Below are 27,816 nucleotides of genomic sequence, written 5' to 3' on the forward strand. Positions count from 1 at the left end.
CTCATTCTCTTCCCACATTTCAAATAAACTAAACAATTCGAAGAATAAATGCGTTTATTTACAATAAAAACTTCCTATGTTTGTTCAAAGTGCATTTCCTTCATTAAAATTTTAAACACTTGCACCGTTTGTGTCATCGCACAGTTCGAGTGATGTAAACTTATCGCCGGTCAACCTTGTACATAACCACACATCCTTTTTATTCGTTATCTAGACAACCTTGCACACATTCCCGAGAAGTACGCATAAAAAAACACCGTTTGATAAGAAAATATCATTTTTAAAAAACACGCGCAGTTTTAATTACTAATCAATCATTATCACATTTCATTAGAACAAAAAATTATCTGTGATAAATTCGTTATCCTTTGTAAAAGTGATAAAAAATTGTTGGAATTAAATCTTATTTATTTTATCAAGATTGTACATTTTTGTTTTCTTTAATTAGGGATCAAATGAAGTGAACCAGGGTACTTTATCTACAATTTGAAATTTATTATTTCTAACTACAATCTGCACGCCTAATAGTTATTTAGTAAATGTTACGTATTTACAAATTCGAAGAATAGTAATGACTAATGAATATCAGAGCGAAATATGCCGACGCAATTAGCTAAAAATTATTGCAAATCTTTGCATTAAAATAATTGCTTATTGGTGTTTAAAAGTTGGCATTTACAGACTGGAAAATAATTAACATCGGCAGTCGATAAATTATCTAATAATTAAACTGAAATTGTATTAGAATAGCTGGAAAAGAGAATAATAATTTACTGTCATGGCGAGTGACAGATTCTTTACAAAGTACGTCCTTCTATTGATAATCTCGCATCCTTTATTTACCTTCAATGTTTATTTTGCACACCTCTCTTTTCTGCAATTGTTCAAGAGGCACTAGGTGATCATAATAAATAACAGGGAAATAATAAAGTGACTGAATGATAGCAGTTTTATTTGCATTGGCTTCCTGCAATTATTTCCTCGTGTATAAATGTCAAATTTAGACCTCTATTAAACGGTTTCATATTTTTAAGCATTGCTAAAAATAACTGGAATACTTAAAGTAGAATAAAATACAAAAAGTTTTCTCTCCGGAAATTATCCAATGTGACATCACAATATTAAATAAAATTAATTATAGTAGGCCAAAATTTTGAAAAGAGAAGAATCCATCTAAGATAGTGTTTTTTTTAACCAAAAGTGATATAAGTAATGTTAATCACAGATTAGAAACCTGGGAGATTTAATAGACTTAATTTATTTATTTAACCAAATAAATCGCACCAAAAAGTCAAGCTAGTCATTAATTTGTTTCAAGAAACGTATTTTTTTGTTTATTTTTGTTTTCTTAAGTCATTGGCATCCATATCTGTCCACATTATGGTAAAGTGTTTATCAAAATAAAGTATCTCTCTTTCTTTAAAAGCTTATCTTGAAATAGTTTTAAGGCGAACAAATGAAAGATAATAAACAAAGAAATACTCTCAAATTGAGATAGGATTTTAATGTCAAGACTATGGTTCTGCAAAAGCAAAACTTAGACGAATGGTTGCTTTCTCTGCTAACGTAGAGTAAATACAATAAAGATCATAGTTCTGCAAAAGCAAAACTTAGACGAATGGTTGCTTTCTCTGCTAAGTAGAGTTAATACGCCAGTTTTAGGCTGATGTGCCAAGAATTGAGTGCCTTCAACCTAGCCTGAACTTCCAACCAGATACAAATCTCTTTTGAAGTTGAGTTTCTTACTTGCACCGGCGAAATGCAACAAAGGAAAGCATAAACCTCTGCCAGGAGAAGTTAGCACTCTCAGTAGGCATTGCTAAGTGAACTTTCGTCTCAAAATAGATGTGATCTATGTACTCCATATCTCTTATACGTTTCTACTTCTTTTTAACTAATCTTCAGTACGTCCCTAGCTGATTCCATCGATAATCGTCCTCCATAGTAGTCGAAGTTAAAAAATAAAAATAATAATTCAATGCAAAGCTGTTCGTAACCGACGAGGACTCCAAAAGTGGTCTTCTGGATTGCGGCCAAGATAAGATCATCACCATAAATGTAATATAAAATACTCATTGTTATTGGTTATGAAATACAATTTTCTTTAAGGGACATTGTTGGATCAACGATTTGAACACCTCTGATATTCTTCTTCAGGAACTAGTTAAAAGACAGTCCATGAACAGACACCACCCCTGAAATGTAAAAGTATTACTTTCTAAACTAGCCCTGAAGATGACCTAGTCCCTAGGTCGAAAGCTCGGCAAAATAAATTTTATTAGACTGAAATGGCAGTTATTTTTTCATCCTATTGAAACTATAAATCAGTCACCAAAAAGAATGAACAATAATTAAAAGACTTAAATAGGTTATATGGGTCTTTCTTACAGACATTGTGATACTTAGCCCCAGCCAAATGTTACAACGGCCAATTACTGTAAAAACTTCCAAACATCGTATTAACTGATTAGTAAATAGAATAAATTATATGTATGTTGAATACATTCATGTACCCATGTGTATTTTGATACAGATTTAAAAGTCCTTTAGTAAAACCATAAATAAAATATAGATTATTAGCAAAGAATAATTAAATAATTTTAATTGTTATTTTCATTAAGAACTTGACCTTTAATCGTAAATAAGAGAGATAAGTAAAACATAGGGAAAATGAATTATTCATAAGAAAACCAATTCAATTTGAGTCAATTCTTACAACGTAGAGGTAACAAAGGAAAAAGGAGAACCTAATAAAAAATACATAAAAAGTGTGAAGTTAGAAGTATAGCAAGACAGTTGAAACTAAGATAACGGTATTAGAGCCGTGGCTAGTGTAACAAGCGCACTGTCTTCAGGCCCATCATCTCGACGCTACTATTAGCCTGACTTCTCTCAATTGCCTGTAAATTAGTAAACACACTTCTAAGGCTTAGTTCGTGTTACACCAGCAAATTGTATTTTTACATTTCTGTAAATTGCCTTAATGGTTTATTATTTTTTCAATTGTTTATAATTTTTTTTTTACTTGATTGCTTTTATGAGGTAATTAAATGAATTAATTATTATTTATTGCTTCTCATTAATAATAAATGTACTTCAAATATGGTTAATTGAGTGTACACACGACTGGGGATCTCCCACTTACAAAGCCACGTTCTTGACCACTGGTCCAACACCCGCCCCTGTTTTTTCCAATTATAATGTTGCTATTATAATTATTAATATTGCTTTGTTTTTTAAATTAAGGCGTGTCAACATCTTAAGTTCATAAGCACCCGAAGCTTTGGGCAAAGTCTTCAGCCTCAGGCAGCACTGTCCATCCTTGACATTCGGAAGCATATTTAGTTTTCAGTTCTGAAATGAGTTTGAATAAAGCACGTCTTATTTCTTAGATAACTCCCAGAGGTAGCCGAAAGACTAGCCTTCGATTCCTCAAATCTATCAAGCAGTAATCATGATTAGACATGAATTACAGTCGTGTGTACACTCTATCTAAATTGGAGAACTGCGCATTTTGCAGGATGCCAACTTATGATTTAATTATATTAAGGATTCAAATTGGCGAGGAATCGGTCCAAATAAAAAAAAAAACTCATCCTTTTGCCTTCTTCAGGACGTGACTATGCGGGTTGGTTGTGAGTTACAGAAAAACTGTTACACCCTGAAGAAGGCAATATATTTGTCGAAACGTGGGCAAAAAAGAGGAGTTGTTGTTTTTATTTGGACTGATTTTTCGCAAATTTGAATCCTTAATAATTTTACGGTCACTAAGACCAATTTATATTCATTTTTGATTTAATATTTGAACGTTCAGAATTTGTTCAGTCGAAGAGCACAGAATTCAAAACTATTTGTACTTTTTTGAATCTAAGCTGCATTTGTATTTTGAAATTTAGATAATTATAAAACCCTATTGAAGGCAATCTTTATTTTAATATTTTAGGCAGGCTAGAGCCTTAGAGCCTAAAGGCAAACAAAGCCATTTTTAGTCACAGTTTTTTTCTTCCCTTAAACCATGAATGAGATAGTTATTGCCTTTATGCAGATTTTCTGTGATTTTTCCCAAAGTAAGGATGAAGTGGTGTTTAAAGAATTAGCCTTGAAGCCCAGTATCAGCAGTGCATTGTGGTAGAAAAGGAAATTACAGTTGGCCTCAAACTGACACACAGCTCCTGCCTATTAAGGCAATTATAGAAATAGTCAGCAATTCAATTCCATTTTTTTTCTTGGAAATTTATTAAAAGATAATATTTTATTCTCTAAATAATTAATTCTGACTTTCACTGCAGACTCCATTTGCAATTCTACCACGATAAAGAACAGTGTGGGTGGAGCCCATCTTGGTTGTAAAAATCAAATATACGCTGCCATCTATTTTTGTCAATGTTGTTTTGCTCCCCACTCTACTTTTCGTTTTTTTGGAAAATGGATTAATAATAAATTTACTTTAAAGCTCTTACTTATGATCATTGATTCATTAATGAGACTTGAAACCCCCTTATAATGCGGATCTATCCACAGGCTGACTGGGTTTTTCAACCAACCGTTGTTCTGATTGCTGCATTGTAGTTTACACTGAACTAAGACTGCCTGGTTATTAGAGTAATGTTCTCAAACTATTGTCTTGTATTAAAAATCTTTATTTAAATCTTATAAAAGAAAGCTACAGCTGCAAAGTGAATTAGTTGATCCGGACTTTAGAAACTACATTTAAATCCACAAAAAAATAAATAAATTAATTAAATAAAAATAATAATAATTGCTACCTTGGGCTTTACATAGACCGAAGACTTTCTTGGAACACCCAGCCTAGACTAAAAAAGAACAGAACTAAACAGACGCTATCGATTACTTAAAAGACTCTAAGACGATAGATCAAAACTCTCTCTGGACAACAAAAGACTGATTTATACTACTATTTTGAAACCCATCTGGGCGTATGGAATAGAGCTGTGGCTCTAATCTCCAAAGGATTCAATCGCTACAATCTAAAATACTACGAACTATCGTAAACGCTCCATTTTACGTCTCCAACCTGACTATACACATTGACCTTAACATTCCTTTTGTCACCCAAGTTGCTAAAACAAGATACAGAAAACTTCCACTTCAGCCTGCAATCTCATATAAATCCTCTAGCTAAATATCTTGCTTCTAGAACTCTTCCTGACAACCCGACAATTCACGTCTTAAAAGACAGTGACCTCGTGATCTTCTCTCAAGTGAAGAGAGTGACTGACTAACCGTCTGATGTTTTGGAGTGTTACCACTGAGTAACTTCTCCACTCGTTACTTTATCATTTATTACTCTATTGTATCATTGTTACTATAGCGCTAACGCGCTGATTCTAGCACAATAAACGCAAAATAATAATAATAATTAAACAAAATAAATGTTTACTGACGTAGATATGCACTATAAGCTTAACATTCCGGAGAGAAGTGTAATACAGCTTTAACACTAAACCTACCACGACCGGTCAATTGACTGTTTTTTAAATTTGATTTAAATTTTCTAATTACAGCGTTATCGTACCGCCATTAAACTTCACGACTTTTCCTAAAATATGTATACAATTGTTTTTTTAATATTCACTTCTTTTCCTAATATTTGATTTTTGAGAAAAATTTGTAGTCCGTCTTAACTACCGCGACCGGTCATTTGACCGGCTGAATATTTTCATTTTATTTACTTATTATTTAATTATTTAATATTTTATTTTATTTATTTATTTATTTTTGTAACAGAATTCTCTCAAAAACTCAATTTGATAATGCATTTATCGGATTATTGTTTGCATGTGGTGCATATGAGGCGAAAAATGTACGATATTGCCCTTTTCACTGGAACAAAAATAGGGATAAGCATTCTTTTCAAACACTGTGAGCAGAAATGTATAGACGGAAATTTTGAGGTTTATTCGAGTGGATCAAGGAAATAATCGTTTACAAACCGATAAATTTGCTTTGATTTCTAAATTTTGGAACAAATTCGTAGAGAACAGTCAAAACTATTCTAACCAAGAGCATATATCTCTTCCAAGGACATTTGTTCTCAACAAAGTCAAGATGCAGATTTACTCAGTACTTGCCAAATAAATTTCCATGCCAAATGTCCGCAAAATTCTTAGGGTTGACAATGGACAAAGTACTTAATTGGAAAAAACACATCGAAACCGTGGAACTAAAAATAGAAAAGTACTTCAACACATTACGAGCCTTTTCACATAGGAAGTGGGGGGCGGACCCGGAGGTGTCCCTACTGTTCTACAGGGCCACAATAAGAGCGGTACTGGATTACGGGTGTTTTCTGTACGGTCAGGCCTGCAAGTATGTTATGCGACCCCTTCACGTACTACAAAATAAATGTATCAGATTGTATCTCGGATTCTTGAACAGCACACCTGTGGACGTAATGTACGCAGAGGCTGGCGAATTACCGCTCGCTTATAGAATAGAAGTACTGTCCGATCGATATGTCTTAAAAAAATTAGCCACGAACCGAATAATTTATAACAAAATAAGCCAATTAAATACCGAAGTCCTCCCTCACAAATATTGGACAAAAAAGAAAGGCCCCATTTACACAGAAAGTTTTATTAGAATCTCTACCTTTAGAGATAAGGTATATTCTAATAATAAGTTAGGTGTGTACAACTTAAAATACGAACATTTATTGACCGAATTAAGTGTTAACACTTCCTTCGACTTGATAAAGGTACCGGAAAAGATGAGAACCGCGGCCTTCGAAGATTACATTTCTTCCCATTATCCGGGCTCATATCGTTTATTTACAGATGGGTCCAAAATCAATAATAAAGTCGGAAGTGCTGTGTATGATCCGGTTCGGAACTATTTTACGATAATTAAATTAGAAGATGAGGCGTCCATCTATACAGCGGAGCTAATTGCTATTTTAACGGCTTTAAAATATATTTATTCGTTGTCGGAGAAAAAATATACCATTATTAGTTACAGCCAGAGTGCGTTGTGTAAATTATCACAGATACACAACCAGTCTGCAGGAATGAACCACATTATCGGAGAGATTGTAGAAACTATTGCCATTTTTAAAGAGAAGGGTGTCTGCATTAATTTTTTGTGGGCAAGAGGTCATTGTGGTATAAAAGAGAATGAAATTGTTGATACACTTGCAAAGGAAGCCACCAATAGTGGGGAAATGGCTAATTATAAATTACCACACACCGATATCAAGGGTATAATTGCAAAAGCAGCACTACAAAAATGGCAGACAGATTACAATAATGGTGATAAAGGTAGATTCTATAAAACTATGGCAGATCAGTTACCTAGACAACCATGGTTTAAGGGAACTGTCACTAATAAATGGGTTGTTACGACAATATGCAGGCTGAGAGCGAACCACGTGGTGTGCGGATCGTATCTACACAGGATCAACAAAAGGTCCTCTCCTCTTTGCGTAGATTGCAATGAGGAGGAAGATTTCAAACATGTAATAATGATATGTCCACGTTATGTGTTAGAAAGGAAACGAATGTTTGACGATATATACAGGTATTTAGATGCACCATTTCGCTACGAAGACATTATATTCTCCACCAACAGTTATGTGCTTAAGTCGATAGCAGAGCTAGCAATGAAATATGAATGTATTTAGAAGCTATAGCCGAATTAGAATGAATGGAACAAAATGCTTAGAGAAGGATTACGTGATTTTAATTTTGGTTAAGCGAGAAGGATGGCAGGAGCACAGAGTGCTGCTCCATCCATTAGCAGTAGTTTATGTAAATAGCGGTATATAGTAGAATGATGAATGTGTGAAGCGAATGTATTTGTAGGTAAGAATGGAGATTGAGTGATATTCTAGTGATAAGCACCTAGACGATGCTGGCTGTATGGCGGAAGCCAATGCCAAAAAAAGAAAACAAAACAAAAAAAAAACCCGGACAAATTTGGTATCAAATCTTGGCTAGCGTTCGTTGCAATAAAAGGCTTTCCATATTTGGGAAAACGTGAAAGCAGAGAACCTATAGTTCCGCTTTGGGAGTTTGTCGCTCTGAAATTAGCAGAAATGTATACAGCTCGTGGAAGAAATATAACCGTGGAAAATTTCGGAGATGGCCTCAACAAATAGTTTTCAATATCCTAGACTTAGCCCCGGGATAAATCCATGGATTTTGTATAAAAAAACTACCGGAAGCGAAATTTCAAGGCAAAATTTGTGTTACCATTGCAAAAGCATGACAAATATTAGCACACGAACAAATGGTCGGAAAATAGCCAAATAAGTTACTGCAAAGGCAATAAAAATGCTGTCTAAAATGTAAAAAGTAAGTAAGCGGGAAATTTGCAATTGAGAAGCCTGTAATTATAAAAAATGATGCATAAAAGAGTAAAATCTACGAGATTTATTTTTAATCAAAAGAAACTATGCTTTTTCGTAGTTAAATAATAATTATCTTCATTCTAAAATAAGAAATTTAAGTGATTTTAAAGTCCGGTCATTTGACCGGTCACGGTAGGAATAGTTATGCATAAATGTCGGTAGGTTTAGTGTTAATCAGAACAGAGAGAGAGGGAATGACCCGTTTTGACCCGTTTCCGAATCTGGAACTAAAGGAAGAGCACCCAAATAAAGGAATAATTGGCGTCAGACTAGAGACAGTTGAACTGAAAATTAATTTCCAGCAGAAAATTTCAAGTCAATACACATAAATCTTATAATATCTTACGCCATAATCATCTTATTTCAGACTATAAAGATGAATAAAATGATTCCAATTAAAAATAAAAAATTGTCGTTTAGTCTTATCTTTATTTCGTTTAGATAATCAACTCTAATTCGTTTAATTTTTTTGTGGCTAAATGTACCTTTTTATTAAAAAATAAAACTTAACAAACTTCAACGTAACGAAAATGTCACTTAATTGGTCAAGTCTCAGACTAAAGCTCTATTCTGTTTGTAAAAATATATGTGTAGTTATGTGCTAACTGTACTAGTAAAAACTACATCTTAGAAGCAACAATAATTGGCTTATAAACATGAGCAAAATTTAGAATTAAGTGAGATACTGGAGGCCGTGTTATCTACGATTACTGACTTGTTTTTTTCTTTCAACAAGTAATGAATACAAATAAGGGCGAAAAAAATAAATAAGTAGTTTAGTATAAAACCTAGTTATATGAAAATATAAACAAAAAAAAGGAGGTAAAAAGTGGGTGCGCGCGCGTGAGGGTGATAAATGGTGTAGAATATAAAAATATAAATGTGGATATGTTAGCAGTGTAGACGTAGGCGTGCATGGCGCGGTGAGGGGAACGGCAATCAGCTGGTCGAGAACCGGTCCGGACTACCAGTTGGCCCTACTGCCAACCGATATAAACAGGAGTGGGGGTAGCCTGCACTCTTACCTATCAAGACCGAGGCAAAATTTCAATTCATTGTATATAAATTTATTTAATAATAATAGAACTATTATTTTGATAGTTGTGCTATTTTTATACCTGTACTATAAACTATGGTTTTCATCTCGCTAAGTTTATCCATTTATATGGTTTTCTAAATATGAATATATAGGTTTCGTGACCGGAAATTTGAAGCAAATCAAACTTCTTTGTTTCTTCTTCCAAAGCGAGAGAATAATAAAATTGCCAAAATGTCACAATTTCCAAAAGTTGGATACCAAAGTTGCTGCTTCCTTACACCAACCTTTCGTTTGATATCCGACATCTCAAGAATAACTTCACTAAAGTTTAGATTTCTTTAGTTTTTGTAACTTTAAGTAAAACGATTTCATATAATCTTTTTTTTTAAATTAGGAATCCAAACTATTTCCTTTTACTAAAAACCGGAAACTAATACCAAATATCTCTCTCCAGTTTTCTGTCGCTCTGATCCCTCGGAAGTCTCCTACCTTGCCTTCCTTTGTATTTCTTAGGCCTCCATTTCTTCAGCGTGTAGTGTACTGTCATTTTCGATTATTCTCTCCTTCATTCTCAAAATACCCATCCATTGTCAGCAATTTTTGGTAATTTCTGTTGAGATTTATTTCTGGACCAACTCGCAATCAAATTTCCGAATTACTGGCACCCACTATAGCTGGACACTCCACAGCTACTCCTGGAGTGCAATTCAATTGCAAGCAACTTTTCGTTAATATTTCCAGCTTAATCTATTCCATCTACATACATATTGTTCAGTGTACAAAGGAAATTTATAATATAGAATTATGTAATGATGGCAGAGAGAGAAATATCGTGTTTAATAAATTATATATTTTATTCAAATCCTACGTCATTAAGTCAGAATGTTGCAAATTAACGAAACATTTAATTATTTTGTAAATAAATCGATTGGCGCATAGTGAATAATAACAAGTTACGTGCCAAACGGCGATGATTTATTAACTACAAACAAATGTGTTCGCGCGTTATTAAATTGAGTACAAGATGAAATCTAATAAGTAACCATAAATTTAATGAGAGGGTGGGAATCTATGATGCGTAAAAAAAAAGATGTAAAGGAAGTTAGAGAGAGCAGATCGACTGAGAGAGATGGAATACAAACAGAAGAGAAATCGTTCTACGTAGAGTGAACCGGAAATGCCTGACTATTCCAAGAAATGCTTTGCACCGAACCTCCAATCTTGTTGCTTGTTGGGTAGACACCTTCTTAAAGGTCGACTTCTCTGGACAGTTTTTTCTAAGAAACGTGAGCACTGGTACATGGTACCATATAATTTAACACTATCAACATATTGAACGAAGTAAAATTTAAATGATTTTATTATTATTATTATAATTTCATTTTGTGTGTTGTCGAGGGATCAGCTTATGTTTTGAATAAATGTGTAATATTTCTGGGTTATTGTTATGTGGGTTAATTCATAATCTATGGTTGGCTATCGGGAAACCTATTATTATGTGATGTAATATCTCATTGTGTTTATGTGATGTATAATTACTAGACTTGGTGACTTGATTAGCCACATTATCCCTTATTATAGACAGTTTTGGCGACAAAAACTGACAGTTTTACTCTCTGGGAACTTGTAGTGTCTTCCAGCTACAAAAATGTTGGTACAGTTTTAGAGAGAATACAGAGAGAATAATATTCCTTTAATTGATTTGTTAAAAGAAATAATTTGTTATAAGGAAGAACATGCTCAAAAACAACTAACAGGTAACAGAGGGAAAGGCTGAACCTCTAACCCTAAAAGCTATCCCAGTCCTAGCTAAGCAGGGTGAGCTGATCGGTTGCTATCATTTGTATAACGAATTTTAATCAATTCCTACATTTTATATTTTTATATTCATTTAAGATTAAAAAGTAAAGTAATCGCCTATTTTTTTCAGGCGGGGCTTAACGTCCAACTACCAATTAGGTGTCGCGGACGGAGGCGGAAGCTCATACTTTACTATTAATATTTTTTCAAACCAATAAAAAGTAGTCATACACGGAGTTCGAACTGGGGATCGCTCCTTTCAAAGCCACGCTCATGACTAGTAGACCTGTCCCTTATTTTTTATTTAAGATTAAAGTTTACAGGAATATACCGAAACCCATTCTTTGAACCTGTCTTCTTTATGAGGATTCATTTTGTTCCTTAAAAATCTTAGTGGTGTCCGCACTATTACTGCGCACAAAGCGGTGAAAATCAAACTTGTTTTCAAAATGAGCACTGTGTGGTGGCGCAGCCTATGGTGGGTCGCCTGTATCACGCACTCTTGGTACTCGGTTAATTTCTTCCTTAAGAATAGCTTTTAAAAGATTTGCGAGCGTTGCAGTGTATTCCTCGCGCTCGTGCGGGACCTAGAATAACTTTAATTAAAAAATAAAGTCAATAAATCTTTATTCTAAAATTTGGTACATCCAATTGGCAGATCGTCAAGACAGAGTGGACCTTAATGTTTATTGATGACACATTTCGACAATGACTCTGAGGATGAATTAAAAGACTACGGCATTATAATAGCCTAAGAGCCTATATCTATGAGTAATAACTTAAGAAACATGTATATATATGTATATGTTATACAACATGTACTGGGCCAATTTGGGCTCTAAAGATTTTCACTAAACCACTCATTGCGCATTAGTAATTCTAAAAATGTTTATTTGCAATATTTTTTGGCGGGAAAACTGGCACTTCTCGCAGCGGAGAGGATGGTTGTGGTTCCTTTAAAGACAAATTTCAGCATTAAGTATGGAAATCGTCTTTTACAAAAATTTCAAAATTTAAGAAAATCGGCAGACTGGATTGGCCGATTCACTGAATACCACTTTCTAGTTTTTATGCGATTTTTCCTTTATTTGTTCCTTCTAGAGAACTTGATATTTTGAAATCAACTAGATACCATTGCTAACTGTATCTTCAAGATAATTTGATTGTGTAAATGGCGGAAACAGAAAGTCGAGTGATTTTTTACACCAGATTTTTGTTAGTTTATTTTTACAAAGTGTTCGACCTGAAGACTAAATCATCTTTAGAGTTGTAGCTGATTAGTTGTTAATATTGTACATCGATTACAATTACATAATTTTAATTTTACTTAATTTTTTTTTTTTTTTTTTGTGTATGCTAGTTGGTTTAAAAACTGTGTTAACCTTAGCGGTTAACAATGTTAAGTTGTAAACACTGTTGTTTGTTTCTGTGGCTGTGCTGTGTGTTATTTTTATTTTTAAAGCGCACTCAAAAATATATTTTGACTTAATGTCACTTTGTGATAAATTAGCAAAATCACTGCAGTTAAATCTAAAAAATAACTAAAAGAGGTGTTATTGTTAACTATATACAGGGTGATCCATTTAAAACGCACCAATCGCAAATAACTTTTTAGGAAATCGGAATTTCGAAAAAACTCACGAAGTAAACTATATGTTCTTTTAGGTCTAGTTTTCAAATTTTTCATCCCCGATGCTGTAGCTTCATTTTTCGCGGAGTTACGGCTAAAAACCCAATTAGGGTTTCATAAGGACCACTAGTTTTGACAATGATTATGAAAACTACATAAAAAATTATGAAAAATGACATTAACCCCGTTTCGATATCCTTAATAATAGTCGAGATATTTAAGATCAAACTTACAAATTTATCTATTCGTGAACGGTTTTCGATATTAATTTTCCTCCAGAAATACACGTTTTGGTTGGTCCTCTGACTACAAAAAATATTATTTGAGACTCATAGAACAAAAATAATAATAATTGAAGATTTAAAAAAAAGGTAGTGTATTGTAATGGTTATGGGTGAGTCAGAATAAATTTGTTTTATCATCAAATAAACAACCATCACATAATTTTAACGTACCCTGTATGCAAGACTTCTTGACCTAACATTACGGTAAGAATATCTTGCCAGGGTTGGGCGGGTGTTGGTCTAGTGGTCAAGAGCGTGGCTTTGTAAGTGGGAGATCCCCAGTTCGAATCCCGCGTGTGCAGTCATTCTTATTACTTAAAAAATAATAATAGTTTTTTAAAGAAAATGTAGTCGTAGGGGGGATTCGAACTGGGGATCTCCCACTTACAAAGCCACGCTCTTGACCACCAAATCAACACCCTAGCAAGAGATTCTTACCGTAATGTTAGGTCAAGAAGTCTTGCCTACTGGGTGCATTAAAATGATGAGATGATTGCTTATTTGATGTCAAAACAAATTTATTCTGACTCACCCACAACCATTACATTACACTACATTTTTATAAATCTTCAATTATTATTATATTTGTTCTTTGAGTCTCAAATAATATTTTTTGCAGTCAGAGGACCAACCAAAACGTGTATTTCTGGAGGAAAATTAATATCGAAAACCGTTCACGAATTGATAAAATTGTAACATTGATCTTAAATATCTCAACAAATATTAGGGATATCGAATCGGGTTTAATGTCATTTTTCATAATTTTTTATGTAGTTTTCATAATCATTGTCAAAACCAGTGGTCCTTACGAAACCCTAATTGGGTTTTTAGCCGTAACTCCGCGAAAAATGAAGCTACAGCATCGGGGTGGAAAATTTGAAAACTAGACCCAAAAAAACATATAGTTTACTTCGTGAGTTTTTTCGAAATTCCGATTTCCTAAAAAGTTATTGGCGATTGGTGCGTTATAAATGGATCACCCTGTATACAGGGTGTATACGGAGGAGTGGTCGAAACTTCGGGAGGTGATTCAGCAGCTCAAATGCAACAAAAAATATTCTATTCACTTTGGCCCGATTCTCAATAGTGTCCAAGATATTTACATTTTTTACTTTTCCGACCATACTCGCGTTTTTCACCATAAAAACGGCCGTAACTTTTCTAGCCTTTATCCTACAACAAGTCTGCTTATTCCAAACGAAAGAGCATTAAATTTCCTACAAATTTGCTTGGTACAGAGCCTCATAACGTTTCTTATAGCAATGAAATGTTTACTTTAATGTCTAAAAAATTCGTTCTCGATGATTTTGGTTAAATTTTTCAACTGCATTCTTTCAATGATTAATGAATCAAGGAGTCACATAATTTCAGAAAAAGTTGCGCATTTATTGAGCTTCAAGACCATATGGATTTTTTTGGTTTTTAATAAAACCCTACTCCGAATAGAGGGGTGTAAATGCAGAAAACTGGGATTTGCGTAAACCGACTTTTCACTAATAATTTACTCAAGTGTCAATTTTTGGAGAAGGAACAAAAAGAAAAGTAACCATTTTAGTTTTTAACAATTATTATTCAATAAAACGGAAGTAAAAAATAAATTAGCAATAAAACGCAGTAGTTGACTACAATTGTTCCTGCAACTTATTTTAATGACATAATGGAGGTTTTTTTTCATCAAAATTAATTAATAATAATTCAATGGTTATTTTCTTTTTGTTCGTTCTCCAAAAATTGATTGGTTTTGAATTAATATTAATTAACTTTGATGAAAAAAAAAACCTCCATTTTGTCGTTAAAATATGTTGCACAAATAATTGTAGTCAAGAAACTAAAAATTTGCCACAATTCTTTCCCACTTCCTTGTTTGAATAGTTCGAACGATTTTTGTAGCAATTTTAACTAGGCATCTGCCTATTGTACTTTTTCACTTCTGTGTTTTATTGCTACTTTATTTTTTACTTCCGTTTTATTAAATAATAATTGTTCTAAACTAAAATGTTACTAAAATGGTGAAAATTGATATTTGAGTAAATTAGTAATGAAAGTCAATTCGCAAAATCCCAGTTTTCTGCATTTACACCCCTCTATTCGGGGTAGGGTTTTATTAAACACCCAAAAAATCCATATGATCTTGAAGCTCAATAAATGCGCAACTTTTTCTGAAATTATGTGATTCCTTGATTCATTAACCATTGAGAAAATGCAGTTGAAAATTTTAACAAAAATCATCGAGAACGAAATTTTTATACATTAAAGTAAAAATGTTCGACCATCCTCCGTATACACCCTGTATAAAAAAAAGAGAAAATAATCATGCAATAAAAAAGTCATTGATTGAGCTGATGCTCAAAGAATTCTGTAAAGAAATTAGCCTGCCACGAGGACAGTATTATGATGAATACTGAACCTCTGTCTTTCGACTGTTACAGATGAATGGGTACACACCAAACTCAAAACCAATAAAACGCTAGCTAGACTGATTATCATTCATTCTTTCTAATACAATGTCATTGTGGAAACTAATGCTATATAGATAGCAATAAAGCTGCTAATTTCAAAAATATCCATTTTCATCCTTAATTTTCGCTGCGCAAGGTTTTGAGGGAATTTCAGAATAATAATAAAAAAATATTAAAGGACACCAACATGCGGGTGCGGATTCTCACTGAAACAGCAAGGTTAAAGAGGCAGGCGCTTCCTCAAATTGAAGTTCATTCTGTGTGTTTTTTTAAAATTAATTTTATAGAAATTCTGCGGGCTCACACTTGCTTCAATTCTTATTTTAAATTTTTATCTATACTAAAATTTCCTTTTAAAAAAATGTAATAATTTGTTTGCCAATAATTGAAAATCCAAAATTTAACCCTTGACATGGCTAAATAAAAACTTAACCGTTAAGATTTTTTTATTATTATTATTTAAAAGTGTGGTCTGTTACTATTTTATGGCAGCTTTAAGACTTAAAAAGAAAATGGCAGATTAAGCTGTTGGTTTGTTTCAATTGAAAGCAGTTAAATAATGAACGCCCATAAATCTCGCTGACAGCTACTTTCAATTTAGTATAACCAATAGGAGGAGAATAAACTACCACACTAAAATTAATTACTCATTTGACACCTCGTAAAATTTGGTATTTATTATGTATCTATAATTTGGTATATCTATAGTTTGGTATTATATAATTTCTATGTAAAATACTTAAAGTACTCTGCACTTTCGCCGAAATTGTCGGAAGGTAAAACGCTTTGAAACGATATTTACAAAGAAAATTGTTAGATTAATTCTTTATCGACATTCTTTATCGGAAGTATCGACGTTTTTAGCGCCAACGTCAGAAAACAATTTCTAAATTTTTGAGATGTGCCATCAATACGTCAAGTTTGCAGCGATATACGAGTATGACACAATAATAGCATTTAAAATAATGAATTGCGAATGAAATAGTATGTTTTCGCACAAAATATTTTTTTAAACATAATTCTATTCACTTCTCCGTATGTGTTTATCGTAAAAGACCGAAATTGGAGAATGTGAAGATTCACTTGATGAATGTTTGATTCGCCAAATACGTCGGTGAAAGGCCGAATATTTGGATTAAATTGTAGCAATAAATAAGTTTGTAAAACGTCAATCACATAATTAATTTTATTATTGGTATACTTTTCTTTTCCCATTTAGAATCTACTGTTAGTTTAAAGTCTAATAGTTTATTTACATAAGCTGTTACTTAAGCATTCCCTTATTTTGACATATATCTTACGTTTTAATAATAAAGTATGATTTAAAAATGTAACAAAAATATTTATATTCAGCACTCACTATCAGTGCATCTTGGATGAATAAGAAATAAGAATATTTAGCAAATATTTCGGACATGCGCTCACGTCTATGGGAATCTCAACATTCACCAAGTGAATCTTCACATTCTCCAATTTCGGTCTTTCAGCGTATTATATATTTTTTAATTTTGAAGTGCGTCAACATTTGTGGTCATTGGCGCCCGGAGCTCTTTTCAGTACATTGCCGGCTCTCTGGACAGTCTTCTGTTGTTGCAGACAGCACTAGCCATCATCGGACGGACCGTAAGCTGTAAGAATCTCCTAGCAATGGAAAATTTGAGGGCCAGCAGCTGGATTCAAACCCGGTCATCCGCAAGGGAATCCAGCACGATAAATCAATGAACTTTCGCTGCTGCTGCATGTTTTGCTTTGGGTTTTGTTAGAAATGGTACGCTGATCTATGCAATCCACTGAAAAGAGACTAATTGACAAAGAGTTTTCCTTTAGCTTTAAGGATAAATACATTTAAAAAGTTCATGACAGTGAAATTACTAAAGTTGTATATTGTTTTGTTTTTAAAGTGCATTGTTTTGAAATAAATCCTAAGTGCATTGCGTTACAATTGCACTATCACAAGCCATGCATTTAATTTATTCGCTTATTATATTCATAAAATGTAACGTAAAGTGATTTTGTAATACTTATAAAGCGTAATTGTGTTTTTATTTTTAACAAAATATGATTATGAAAATTATAACATAAAATATGTGTATTAGTTAATAAATATAAATAAATGTATATGTATAATGTGATATAAGTGAACATTGTAGAAGGATAATAAATAGTATTTAGTATGCTAACTTAGCATTCCAAGGACAATAAGTTGTTATATATCTAATTTATTTGTAGATATCGTAAAAAGAGTGCTTGAATTGACAGTTTTTTAATTCTAGTCAACATTATACTAATAATAATAATAATAAAGCCATTTATTTGGTTTCAGAATAATACATTTTTTTTATATATATAATACATGTTTTTTATGAAACAAATAAAACAATAACTTTTCAAAAAGAAAGAATACTATAATACTGAGTAATTCTTGAAACCAGGCCCACTACTGAGCATAGGCCTCTCCCATTAAACTCCATAATCCTTCGTCTTTCGCCTTCCTAGTCCATGATGGTCCAGCATGTTTTAAGATGTCATCCGCCCATCTCTTCTTTTGTCTGCCGACCCTTCTTTTCCTGAATTCCAGAGACCAGTTAGTAAGTCGAGTAGTCCAACGACCATCTTTCACTCTCATCAGCTTTCCTGCCCATTTCCACTTTGCCAGCTTCACCTTTTTTATAATATCCGTCAAACCAGATTGCTCTCTCATAAATGTGCTCTTGACTTTATCCTTCCGACTAACTCCTAGCATACTCCTCTCCATAGCTCTCTGAGTAGTCTGAAGCCTATTTAGATTTAGTTTTGTGCAAGACCAGGTTTCGGCACCATACAGAAGGCAGGGCATTACGCATCGTTCTAAAACTTGACTTCTTTGTTTAATATTAATATTTCTATTTTTTACTAAATATTTCAATGACCAGTATTTTTTCCAGGCAAGCGTAATTCGTCTTTCTACTTCTTTGCTGGTCCTGTCATCAAAACTAATTAGCTGCCCCAAATAAACTGTTTCTTTAACCCATTTCAGTTTGACATTGTCTAGTGAAATATCTTTAGTCTTATTATTGGGATTTGTAAATAGAACAGTTTTGTCAAGGTTAATAACTAGTCCTGCCTCTCTGCTAGCTGCCTCTAGTTCTATCAGCATTTTTCCTAAATCTTCGCATGTATTGGCAAACAATATTAAATCATCAGCAAATCTGAGGTGACTGAGTTTCCTTCCTTCAACAGTGATGCCATAACCTTTCCAGTTTAAACATCTAAACAGTTCTTCAAGAGCACAGTTAAACAGAACAGGTGACAGTGGGTCTCCTTGTTTAACTCCCCTTTCAATGCTAAAATAAGGTCCCTTCCTGTCTGTCACTATTCTTGCTTTGCTGTCTCTGTATACTGATTTAATAATGTTTATATATTTATTGCATATATTTTGAGATTTTAATGCATGGAACATAAACGAATGCTTCAGAGAGTCGAAAGCTTTCTTATAGTCGACAAAAGCCATGTAAACTGGAAATTGAAATTCTATGCTTTTTTCGATAATTTGATTTACTACGTGAATATGGTCTATGGTTGAAAATCCTGGTCGAAATCCTGCCTGTTCTGGAGATTGATGTTTATTTAGATCTTCTGCAATTCTGTTATAAAGTAGTTTCATGAAAACTTTACAAACTGTTGATATGAGACTTATAGGGCGGTAATTTTCTATATTTTGAATGTCTCCTTTTTTATAGATCAGCACAATATCTGAAAGCTTCCACTGATTGGGAATATTTTCTGTTTTCAATATAAGATTGAACAATTTGTTCCATAGTTCTTTCACCGGCAAGTAAGACATTTTTAGCATTTCATTTGTGATAACATCACTGCCGGGGGTCTTATTTTTTTTCAAACTTTTGAATATTAGTTCTATTTCTGAATTGGTGAACTCTGGAACAGTTAAATCTGAGGATTCTTTGAAGAATTCTAAAAGTAACGGTTGATCTGAATCTTGGTAAAGTTCTCTAAAATAATTAGATGCAATATTTACTATTTCTCTTCTTTCCTTTTGTAAATGTCCTTTTCTATCAGCTAGCCCTATCGTCCAATTACTTTTATTACCAAGTTGTTTCCTCAGATTCCTTATAGAGTTGGAGTTTGAGATGGCATCTTCTATAAGTTTATCGTTAAAAGTTTTTAAATCCTTTCTAATATGGAACCTTACTAATTTGCAAGAAGTGTTAAATTCAATTTTTTGTCTTGCAGTTTTTCTTGTTTTTTGTTTTTCAAGTTCTCTTTTATTAATCAAGTCTTGGGTTTTTTCTGATAGTTTTCTGTTTTCCTGTTGCTTTTTATTTTTATTACAGAAGGTTTTTTTAATTATACTTTCAATTTTATTGTATTCGTCTTGTACATTCTCTTCAGGAATTATTATTGTATTGGATACTATCTCCTTAAGTTCCTCCAATTTGTTGGAATAATCATATTCAGGATCTAACAGAGTTCTATTGTTCCATACAGGTTTAGGTCTCAGCTTAATGGAATTGCTTAATTCAATTTTCAGCAATCGGTGGTCAGTGTGATATTTAAAATTATTAGTGACAGACACATTTTTTATCAAACTCTTGCTTTTTGTTAATACAAAATCTATTTCGTTTTTATAAAGACCATTTGGACTTAGCCATGTCCACTTTTTTCCCGCACGTTTCTTAAAGAAAGTGTTCATAATAAGTAGCCCATTTTCATTACAAAAATCAACTAACTTTTGGCCTCTCTCATTTCTAGTGCCGTAACCATAATTACCCACAACAGTTTCATTACTTTGTTTTTTACCAACTTGGCTATTAAAATCACCCATTATAATAAGGGTGTTTCGAAAACTGCATTTCATATTATTTAAAGTATTAATGAGGTCAGCATAAAAGATATCACTTTCTTCCTCTTCCTCAGGGTCGGCCGTAGGCGCATAAATTTGAATTAAAGTTAAATATCTGTTACTTTTTAGTTTAATTTTTAATACACCAATTCTGTCGGAAACGCCATAAAACTCTTCAATATTTCTCGCCAGACCTTCTCTGATTAGGAATCCTACTCCTCTAGATCCATTTATGAGACCATAATGAAGAAAAATATATCCACTTTTCCTATGAATTATTTTTTCTGATCCTCTTCTAACTTCACATATTCCCAAAATGTCAATATCAGTTTTACTCAAGGCATTCTCTAATTCTAGTAACCTATCTTCAGATTTTAGTGTTCTAACATTAAGAGTAGCTATACTTTTAAGAAGTAAATATTCATTGTTGTTAGTAATTTCTTTACTTTTTTTATTTTCACTATTTTTTTTATCATTAACATTACTGTTATTACCAATACAGTTGTTATTATTATTGTTATTACTGTTATTATTGTTTTGAGTGTTGCTGTTTTTATTGTTATAATTAGTATTTTCTTTATTATTAACAATAATAATTTTTCCATTAGTATTATTTTCGATCTTAATACTTCCGTTATTAGTATACGATAATGGGAGGTTTCGGTCTAAATTGCCCTCAGTGACCAGCTTTTCTGGGCAATGTGAGTTCGTCCTTAAATCATGTCCATAGTCGAATTTCCAGTAGTCCAGCCTAGTTTCCTCTTCCTGCTATACATTAGTTGGGGAAGGTAGATTATCTTTCTCTAAACTCTCTAATGAACTAGTTCTGTTAATGAAAGAAGTAATTTTCCCGGTGTGTATTTCCAATTGTTTAGAACCTGAAGGTATAACTTTATTTTTCTTTTTAATAGATTTAATTCTTTCTTCTTTTCGGTCAAATGTTTTAGGTGGAGAGTTAGTTTCACTTAATGATCTTTTCCTATTTTTCCCAAATTCTTTTATTATTAACTTATCATAAGCCAAGTATGCAAACTTTCCCTCCTTTCTTGCCTCCATCATTTGGGGGTATAGTTCGCGTCTTTTCTGCAATATTTCAATTGGAAAATCTTCATCCATAGCTATACCGGAACCTTTCAGTTTACTTCTGTTTTTTAGCACAGTCATCTTTAGCCGATATGTCGTAAAACCAATCACCAAAGGCCTAGTTTCTTCATTTTTTTTTGTTCCAATTCTTTTGATAAAATCAATATTTTCAAGAGTGCAGTTTACCTTAAGTGTCCCTCTTAGCAGTTCAATAATTTCTTCTTCTAATTTCTGATAAGTTTTATTTCCTTCTGTTTCTTTCCAACCTTTTATAATTATATTTCTCTTTTTAATTTCTCTTTCAATATAATTAATTCTTTTATTTTGTTTTTCAATTTTTTCGTTAGTAGTTTTTAAAACATCGTCAATCTTATCTGTAGTAATTTTCCTATTTTCTTCTATGTCTTTTTTAATATCTTTTTTAAGTTCAGCGAGTAATAATTTCATTTCGTTCGTTCCAGACATCTCTATTTGAATCTATATATTACTTCGTAACAGATATAAAATAAGTATTTCCAAAAGGAATTTTATTTAAACGATTATTTAATGTAAATACGTATATTAGAACAGAAGTTGTTGTTAAGCAAGATCTAAGTTTAGCTATAAACTATAACTAAGAATTAGTTTCAAGTATAAATAATAACAAGAATTTCTCTTACTCTTTCTCTTGCTCCCTAACTTGACCCCCTCCACTTTCAGCCACTACACTGCTAGCCAATTTTTCTATAGTTTAATAGAATAATAAATGAATCAATTTTTATATTTTACTGGTTTTTTCGCTATACTTCTATGATTTAAATTAACACACTTTTTTCTAAAGCACTAATTCTATCGAACTTCAATTTTTTTAAATTCCCATTTAGAATCTACTGTTAGTTTAAAGTCTAATAGTTTATTTACATAAGCTGTTACTTAAGCATTCCCTTATTTTGACATATATCTTACGTTTTAATAATAAAGTATGATTTAAAAATGTAACAAAAATATTTATATTCAGCACTCACTATCAGTGCATCTTGGATGAATAAGAAATAAGAATATTTAGCAAATATTTCGGACATGCGCTCACGTCTATGGGAATCTCAACATTCACCAAGTGAATCTTCACATTCTCCAATTTCGGTCTTTCAGCGTATTATATATTTTTTAATTTTGAAGTGCGTCAACATTTGTGGTCATTGGCGCCCGGAGCTCTTTTCAGTACATTGCCGGCTCTCTGGACAGTCTTCTGTTGTTGCAGACAGCACTAGCCATCATCGGACGGACCGTAAGCTGTAAGAATCTCCTAGCAATGGAAAATTTGAGGGCCAGCAGCTGGATTCAAACCCGGTCATCCGCAAGGGAATCCAGCACGATAAATCAATGAACTTTCGCTGCTGCTGCATGTTTTGCTTTGGGTTTTGTTAGAAATGGTACGCTGATCTATGCAATCCACTGAAAAGAGACTAATTGACAAAGAGTTTTCCTTTAGCTTTAAGGATAAATACATTTAAAAAGTTCATGACAGTGAAATTACTAAAGTTGTATATTGTTTTGTTTTTAAAGTGCATTGTTTTGAAATAAATCCTAAGTGCATTGCGTTACAATTGCACTATCACAAGCCATGCATTTAATTTATTCGCTTATTATATTCATAAAATGTAACGTAAAGTGATTTTGTAATACTTATAAAGCGTAATTGTGTTTTTATTTTTAACAAAATATGATTATGAAAATTATAACATAAAATATGTGTATTAGTTAATAAATATAAATAAATGTATATGTATAATGTGATATAAGTGAACATTGTAGAAGGATAATAAATAGTATTTAGTATGCTAACTTAGCATTCCAAGGACAATAAGTTGTTATATATCTAATTTATTTGTAGATATCGTAAAAAGAGTGCTTGAATTGACAGTTTTTTAATTCTAGTCAACATTATACTAAAAGTTATTAATAATTATGTTGAGATAACTCCCTGATTGACCTTATCATTACATTATACAGCCTCCTAGATTTCTAAAGGAACTGACAAGCATTCAATAGATCTCTAGTGTTATCTTGCTTTGTAGTTATCTTGCAGTTGGTTACTACGGACACCATAGTTACTTGATTGTTCCTTTCATCCAAGGTTAAACCGTTTCCACGCTATAGAAGAATGAGGTATCACGTGAATTATTATTGCTGTTTCAAATGGAAAATACCATCGTTTCTATGACTCTAGTTGGCTGCAAATTACTAGAAGTGTAATTATTATCCCAGAAAAACTGTTGGAACAAGTTAGTTGTTGATTTGTTGTTGCTCCGAGTGGTTACTAGTGTTAGCCGGGTGGCAACCTGGGAAGGGGTTTGCGAGGAAGATTGTAAAGGCCAACAGGGTCCTCTCTAAAATCAGTTCCATGCTTCCCTGAAAACCTGGGTTGTTGCCATGTGTTAGTGGGGAATATAACCTACCCAGAATTCTATTGGAGAGCTTGCTTGAATATTTAAAGAGCGGGAGAGGTGAGTTGGCTTTAGGGAGCGGTTATTCCTTTGCAAACAGCTACGACTGGAGCTCATGGATGCTACTGCTTCTATCCTCGTACCAGGAGTGGACACCACAAAGTAAACTGAAAGCAGTTTCGATAAGTAAACCACTGCCCTTAAAAAATGCAAATCATAAAAAACAAAAAATACTACTTTTTACAAAAACTCACCTAGACTAGCTAACCACTTCCATAAGCAATAATTTTGCGCTGACGTCACGTTTACATTATCGCTAATAATGAGATTGACTTTTTATTGCAGGAAGAAGGGGGAGCCTGAATCTGATACGTGCTCGCTGATAATTGTATACTTTTCGACTTTGTTTCTCCTAGCTCCCTTCCTATGAACCGTTGATTTTACATTCAGTATACAGACTTGTAGCAGACAATCGACTGGTCGGACAAAGTGAGGCAACAGTCGTAATGATTATTTTGGCTGCATATTAGGTACTCTCCAAAATGTTCCGTATTAGATGTTGTATGGTGCATGCTTTGTGGTTGTTTCTTTGGTCTGGTTTGGCTAAGGAAAGAGAAGAAACTTTGCCTTAAATAATCTTGCGCTATATCTGCTCAGTAGATTGGTAAAACACATATATATTCAGAACAAAATCTTAATAAATTTGTAAAATAATTAATATAATTGTAAGAAAAGCTAAAACGCAAATAAATACCTAACACATCTTCACAGGCACAGCGTTAGTTGGACTACTTTTTCTAGAAAACGCGCTTTCTTTTTCATTATAGCCGATTTCTTAGTGATATCTTTCTTGGCATTGTCAACACGTCGTGGCTTCAATGATTGGAGACGCAGACTCACAGTTCCAATTGAAGATCTCAATTCTGGTGGAATCGCTTATCAATATCTCTATTTATTTTTTTTTTTTAACACTCAGACAAGTTTTGCTTGAGTCTGTAATGCATTTTTCTTTCAAAGACTGCACGTTTGTGTCTGATTTACCTCTTAGTACTAGTGCAGAAGACATCTCATATCTTTGCTTGCGGAAGAATCAAAAACCACTAAATTTGAATAAATGTATGTGAATGATGAATAAATTCAGAGAAGTCATTTTTTTTTTTTTAATACTTAAATTCCAGTCATTCGATCATCTTCAATTTTAGAAATTTAATGCCAAATTTTCTCTTATTTATATTGTATAGGTTATCAAGGTGCTATGCAGCCAGGTCGTTCAGAGTATAGTACTTCAACCCAGCTAAGTTTTTTGATTGTTACCTCCAGCTGACGTAGTACTAGTAGATACTTAGGACTGTACATTGACAAGAGACTCACCTGGAACCCACATACTCGACTGAAACGACAAGACGTGAACAGACGCTACAAGCTACTTACTAGACTACTTGACCGCAGATCCAAACTCGACTTGAACCACAAACTGACAATTTACAAAACACTGTTAAGACCCATATGGACATACGGAGCTGAAGTGTGGGGTTCAACCAAACCTTCTAACTCCAAACGCCTGCAGTCACTACAGTCAAAAATCCTACGGAAAATCCTGAATGCTCCTTACTACATTTCTAACCTTACCATACACACCGACCTTCACATCCCTTTCGTCACTGACCTAATAAAGTCTCGCTACCGTAAATTTCACAGCCTCCTAGCTCTCCATCCTAATCCTCTTGTCCAACAACTCTCCTCTCTAAACCTTCCAGACAATCCTCCTCGTCGACTGAAGCGAAAATGGCCTAGAGATCTGCTGTGATTAAATCATTGTGAAGGAGTTTCGCCAGTGGGTGATTGCTCCAACCATGACTTTTCAAGAGAACGGAACCAATAAGATCAGATTTACTTGGTGCAACAATTGTTGCAGTTGTAAATATAATAATAAAGTGATAAAAAAAAAAAAAAAGATTGTTACTGAAATTTACTCTGAATATTATTATTATTATTATTTATTGTTACTTGCTTATAATACAATTGTAGCAAGGGGTTGACCTGTGCATTTACACGAATAAAGTACAAAAGATAAAATACATGAGAAAACAAAAATAAATTCACTTTTACAAATAAAAATAATAATATAAAAAAAAACTTATTAAATTAATGAGAACAAATTTCTAATTTTTATTGAGTTAATTATAAAAAAGTGCATATATTTTACTTTACTGAGTCAAAACATAAGAGATTCTACAACATAATTTTAGGCTGAATACAGGAAGAAAAGTTAATGTGTTGCGCCTGTAGATACTTGGATCTTAAGACATCTAATATCGGGCAGTTAATTAGGAAATGAATCAGATCATCTTTATCGTTTCCACATAACGGGCTGGGGGAATCAGTATTAAATTTATAGACCCTACTGTGGATATACAGTTGAGGCTTCTTCTCAGACATTAATCTTAATTGACTGGCAACTCTGATCATATCGATGTGACATTTAAAGTGAATGTATTGTTCACCTAAACCAAAACTGCTAATATTCCTAAGGAAAGTGTTAAATCTGGCGTTTAACAGAGATTCAACATCCTTACTTATTAGATTATTGTTGAATCTTGCCATGATATCAGTCAGTTTACCCTCAGGTATGTTCTATTTTTCCCAGACATCATCAGAACCAATAATCTCAAATTGCTTTTGCAAATTAGCATTTACTCTGAATATAAAGTTTATAGTTTAAATAAGGGCTCCTCAAAAGCCGCTGGTGTCTGGTTTGTTTCAATCCATAGCTGGACAGTGGAACAAATAGCATTTTACCAAGGTAATCCTCTATAAGGCAGTTCTGGATGTGACATGGGGGGGTGAACATTTCTTTAACATATAATTTCAAAGAAAGTATGGCCTCATTATCTGTTTAGAATTTGTAGGAATTTAATAAGTTCGTAAAATTTCAAATTGAAGACAGTCTGACGATCTTGGAAAGCCACTTTTTCTGGATAGATTTTTATTTTTTTGCGATTTATTCAATAAGTCTCGAAATCTTACGAAATTTAATACAGAAAATGGCTTTTTAATTAACAGAAGTGAGAATGTTTGGGCCAGATTTACGCAAAGTAAGCAAAGCTTGAAGAGATATTACATTGCAAACAGAACTTGTTTTACTTGGGGTAATCTTTTTCATGAATCGGAATAGTATAACAGTGGGGATTTAATTTAATGAATAGTAATAACTGTTAGCTCCGAAAGAAGTTGGTTGGTACATATAAAATTTTAAGCAGATTTAAAAGTTAGCTATTGACGCAAAAAAAAAGAAAAGAAAAAAATAGTGGTAAAAGAATAATGCCGCGAGCCCAGCGACAGAAGAACTAGAGCAACAGTTTGGAGATACAATCGTGAGAACAAACTTTGGTTACACAAAAAATGGAGTATTACAACTAACAAAGTTTCCCCAGTACTAGAAATAGGTAATAGAAAAACCTAATACATCTCATGAAATTTAATGTGATAAAACAGATAACAGCAGGTGACAGCATTCCCAAGCACCACCGTTGAAAAATACATCAGTAATAATGCAATCAACTGATCGACACACTACCAATTTGGTACTGATGAATGTATAATCAAACCGATTCACCAACTTTGTAAAGTATATTATTTATTCATGATTTTGTTAACACTTAATTTTGTGGAATACTAGAGTAACAATAATAATTTTCAACATTACTAACTAGGTAGTGCACCTTTTTATGTTGATTTTTGCCCTCACTAAAAAGTGCATAAACAGATAAATGAAAGGTATTGTTTGTTTATATCCTAATTCGAATTGACTCGTGAATGCAGCCTATTTGAAATAGTCTTTAGTTAGGTTAGTTATTAAAGAGTTGTAACAGTTTAATAACCTCCAG

Source organism: Rhodnius prolixus, unplaced genomic scaffold (genome assembly GCF_049639745.1).
Source record: "Rhodnius prolixus isolate KJV_2025 unplaced genomic scaffold, Rpr scaffold_1, whole genome shotgun sequence".
Classification (NCBI taxonomy): Eukaryota; Metazoa; Arthropoda; class Insecta; order Hemiptera; family Reduviidae; genus Rhodnius; species Rhodnius prolixus.